This window comes from Nicotiana attenuata, unplaced genomic scaffold (genome assembly GCF_001879085.1).
Source record: "Nicotiana attenuata strain UT unplaced genomic scaffold, NIATTr2, whole genome shotgun sequence".
NCBI lineage: Eukaryota > Viridiplantae > Streptophyta > Magnoliopsida > Solanales > Solanaceae > Nicotiana > Nicotiana attenuata.
In genome coordinates this window covers 130,292-135,259 of record NW_017672723.1, presented here as the reverse complement: position 1 = coordinate 135,259, position 4,968 = coordinate 130,292, and positions in this window count along the sequence as shown.

Sequence of the window (4,968 nt, the reverse complement as noted above, 5' to 3'; positions counted from 1 at the left end):
AATGTCGTAGCAGGAGCAGGGTCGGTCAAATCGTCTGCGGGTACATAAACTGCTTGAATAGAGGTTATGGACCCTTCTTTGGTAGAAGTAATTCTTTCTTGTAAAGAACCCATTTCGGTACTCAGGGTGGGTTGATAACCCACAGCGGAAGGCATTCTACCCAATAAGGCCGATACTTCGGATCCTGCTTGGACGAAACGGAAGATATTGTCAATAAATAGAAGTACGTCTTGTTCATTAACATCTCGGAAATATTCCGCCATAGTTAGGGCAGTCAAACCAACTCTCATACGAGCTCCCGGCGGTTCATTCATCTGACCGTAAACTAGGGCCACTTTTGATTCTGCAATATTTTCTTCATTAATCACTCCAGATTCTTTCATTTCCATGTAAAGATCATTTCCTTCCCGAGTACGTTCACCCACTCCGCCAAATACGGATACGCCCCCGTGAGCTTTAGCAATATTGTTAATCAATTCCATAATAAGTACTGTTTTACCCACTCCAGCTCCCCCGAATAGTCCGATTTTTCCTCCACGGCGATAAGGGGCTAAAAGATCTACTACTTTAATTCCTGTTTCAAAAATAGATAATTTTGTATCCAACTGTATAAAGGCGGGCGCAGATCTATGAATAGGAGACGTTGTACTAGTATCTACAGGCCCTAAATTATCAACAGGCTCTCCGAGCACGTTAAAAATTCGTCCCAGAGTCGCTCCCCCGACCGGAACACTTATAGGAGCTCCTGTGTCAACCACTTCCATTCCTCTCGTTAGACCGTCTGTAGCACTCATAGCTACAGCCCTAACTCGATTATTTCCTAATAATTGCTGTACCTCACAAGCCACATTAATTGGTTGACCAACACTATCTCGACCTTGAACTACCAGAGCGTTATAAATATTCGGCATCTTGCCCGGGGGAAAGGCTACATCTAGTACCGGACCGATGATTTGGACGACACGCCCCGGGTTTTTTTTTTCAAGCGTGGAAACCCCAGAACCAGAAGTAGTAGGATTGATTCTCATAATAATAAAATAAATAAATATGTCGAAATGTTTTTGCAAAAATTATCGAATTCAAAATAAATGTCCGCTAGCACGTCGATCGGTTAATTCAATAAAATGGGAATTAGCACTCGATTTCGTTGGCACCATGCAATTGAACCAATTCAATTGTTTACTTATTCACTGAGACTGAGTGAATTTGCAAGCCCACCCAACCTATTTTTATTTTAAAATCTCAAGTGGATGAATCAGAATCTTGAGAAAGTCTTTCATTTGTCTATCATTATAGACAATCCCATCCATATTATCTATTCTATGGAATTCGAACCTGAACTTTATTTTCTATTTCTATTACGATTCATTATTTGTATCTAATTGGCTCCTCTTCTTATTTATTTTTTATTTCAATTTCAGCATATCGATTTATGCCTAGCCTATTCTTTTCTTTGTGTTTTTCTTTCTTTTTTATACCTTTCATAGATTCATAGAGGAATTCCGTATATTTTCACATCTAGGATTTACATATACAACATATACCACTGTCAAGGGGGAAGTTCTTATTATTTAGGTTAGTTAGGTATTTCCATTTCAAAAAAAAAAGTAAAAAATAAAAATTGGGTTGCGCTATATATATATATATATATATATATATATATATTAAAGAGTATACAATAATGATGTATTTGGCAAATCAAATACCATGGTCTAATAATCAAACATTCTGATTAGTTGATAATATTAGTATTAGTTGGAAATTTTGTGAAAGATTCCTGTGAAAAGTTTTATTAACGCGGAATTCGTGTCGAGTAGACCTTGTTGTTGTGAGAATTCTTAATTCATGAGTTGTAGGGAGGGATTTATGTCACCACAAACAGAGACTAAAGCAAGTGTTGGATTCAAAGCTGGTGTTAAAGAGTACAAATTGACTTATTATACTCCTGGGTACCAAACCAAGGATATTGATATATTGGCAGCATTCCGAGTAACTCCTCAACCTGGAGTTCCACCTGAAGAAGCAGGGGCCGCGGTAGCTGCCGAATCTTCTACTGGTACATGGACAACTGTATGGACCGATGGACTTACCAGCCTTGATCGTTACAAAGGGCGATGCTACCGCATCGAGCGTGTTGTTGGAGAAAAAGATCAATATATTGCTTATGTATCTTACCCTTTAGACCTTTTTGAAGAAGGTTCTGTTACCAACATGTTTACTTCCATTGTAGGTAACGTATTTGGGTTCAAAGCCCTGCGCTCTCTACATCTGGAAGATCTGCGAATCCCTCCTTCTTATGTTAAAACTTTCCAAGGTCCGCCTCATGGGATCCAAGTTGAAAGAGATAAATTGAACAAGTATGGTCGTCCCCTGTTGGGATGTACTATTAAACCTAAATTGGGGTTATCTGCTAAAAACTACGGTAGAGCTGTTTATGAATGTCTTCGCGGTGGACTTGATTTTACCAAAGATGATGAGAACGTGAACTCACAACCATTTATGCGTTGGAGAGATCGTTTCTTATTTTGTGCCGAAGCGATTTATAAAGCACAGGCTGAAACAGGTGAAATCAAAGGGCATTACTTGAATGCTACTGCAGGTACATGCGAAGAAATGATCAAAAGAGCTGTATTTGCTAGAGAATTGGGCGTTCCGATCGTAATGCATGACTACTTAACGGGGGGATTCACCGCAAATACTAGCTTGGCTCATTATTGCCGAGATAATGGTCTACTTCTTCACATCCACTGTGCAATGCATGCGGTTATTGATAGACAGAAGAATCATGGTGTCCACTTCCGGGTATTAGCAAAAGTGTTACGTATGTCTGGTGGAGATCATATTCACTCTGGTACCGTAGTAGGTAAACTTGAAGGTGAAAGAGACATAACTTTGGGCTTTGTTGATTTACTGCGTGATGATTTTGTTGAACAAGATCGAAGTCGCGGTATTTATGTCACTCAAGATTGGGTCTCTTTACCAGGTGTTCTACCCGTGGCTTCAGGAGGTATTCACGTTTGGCATATGCCTGCTCTGACCGAGATCTTTGGGGATGATTCCGTACTACAGTTCGGTGGAGGAACTTTAGGACATCCTTGGGGTAATGCGCCAGGTGCCGTAGCTAATCGAGTAGCTCTAGAAGCATGTGTACAAGCTCGTAATGAAGGACGTGATCTTGCTCGGGAAGGTAATGAAATTATTCGCGAGGCTTGCAAATGGAGCCTGGAACTAGCTGCTGCTTGTGAAGTATGGAAAGAGATCGTATTTAATTTTGCAGCAGTGGACGTTTTGGATAAGTAAAAACAGTAGACATTAGCAGATAAATTAGCAGGAAATAAAGAAGGATAAGGAGAAAGAACTCAAGTAATTATCCTTCGTTCTCTTAATTGAATTGCAATTAAACTCGGCCCAATCTTTTACTAAAAGGATTGAGCCGAATACAACAAAGATTCTATTGCATATATTTTGACTAAGTATATACTTACCTAGATATACAAGATTTGAAATACAAAATCTAGAAAACTAAATCAAAATCTAAGACTCAAATCTTTCTATTGTTGTCTTGGATCCACTTGGGGGAAGTCAGAAGTTCTTCCACTCGGAATTGCATCAGAGAAGAAAGCTCCACAGAAGACTCCAAAGGAGTAGGAATTGGCTCACTAGGTTCTTCAACTAAAAAGTTGTCAAATCGCAAAACTCCTTACTACAATCCTCCTTCGATGCCTACTTACTTAGGTCTAGCTGACCCAGCTTGAAGTCTACCAACCCTTTTCAAGTCGGGAATGCCACATCAGTCTGATATTTTAATATGTTGACTTGCACCCAGGCCTAGCTCTCTGTGGTGGGGCGGTCTCGCTAGGTGAGATAATGAGACCAAAGCATGAAAAATCGGCTGCCTGCGAAATCAACAGGAAAGCTTTAGCTGTTTGCTTCAACCCCCGATTTAAAAGAACCTTACTGCCTCCAGCATTTCCGCACCTGCGGTGCACCAGCTGTACCTGCGGCTCCGCACCTGCGCAAATGCATCGCAGGTGCGGTCCTCTTCAAGCTGGGAGAAATCCGCTTCTGCGGTCCCTCGAGCACCTGCGCGTGCCCTTCCGCTCCTGCGAGCGAGTTGCCCCTCACGCGTTCCGCATCTGCGGAGCTTGACACGCACCTGCGAGCTCGCAGATGCGAAAATACCCTCGCATCTGCAATTCCTCCCAGCTTTGCCCAAACTCGCTTCTGCGACCACAAAGCCGCACTTGCGACTCAGCACCTGCGGCTAAAACCTCGCAGGTGCGGTTACACCAGATACCAGCTGCTGTAATCCTTCATTAAATTTCCAAATTTGATCCGTTAACCATCCGAAATCCACCCGAGGCCCCCGGGACCCCAACCAATCATGCCAACCAGTCCCAAAACACATTAGGGACTCGCTCGAGTCCTCAAATCATATCAAACAACGCTAAAATCATGAATCACACCCCAAATCAAATTTGATGAACTTGAGAAATTCAAACTTCAGCATTTGATGCCGAAACCTATCAAATCACATCCGATTGACCTCAAATTTTGCACACGAGTCATATTTGACATTACGGACCTACTCCAACTTCCGGAATCGGAATCCGACCCTGATATCAAAAAGTCCACTTCCGGTCAAACTCCTCAAAAACCTTCAAATTTCTATCTTTAGTCAAATAACTCCAAAATGACCCACGGACCTCCGAATTCACTTCCGATCGCGCTCCCAACACCAGAATCACAATACGGAGCTATTCACATACTCGGAATCCGAATCAGACATTGATAACATTAAAATGCACTTCAACCCAAACTTATGAAATTCTTCCAAAATGCTAACTTCCACAATAGGTGCTGAAATGTTCTCGGGTCTTTCAAAACCCGATTCGGACATACGACCAACTCCGAAATCATCATACAAACCTGTTGGAACCTTCGAATCCTGATTCCGAGGTCGTTTAC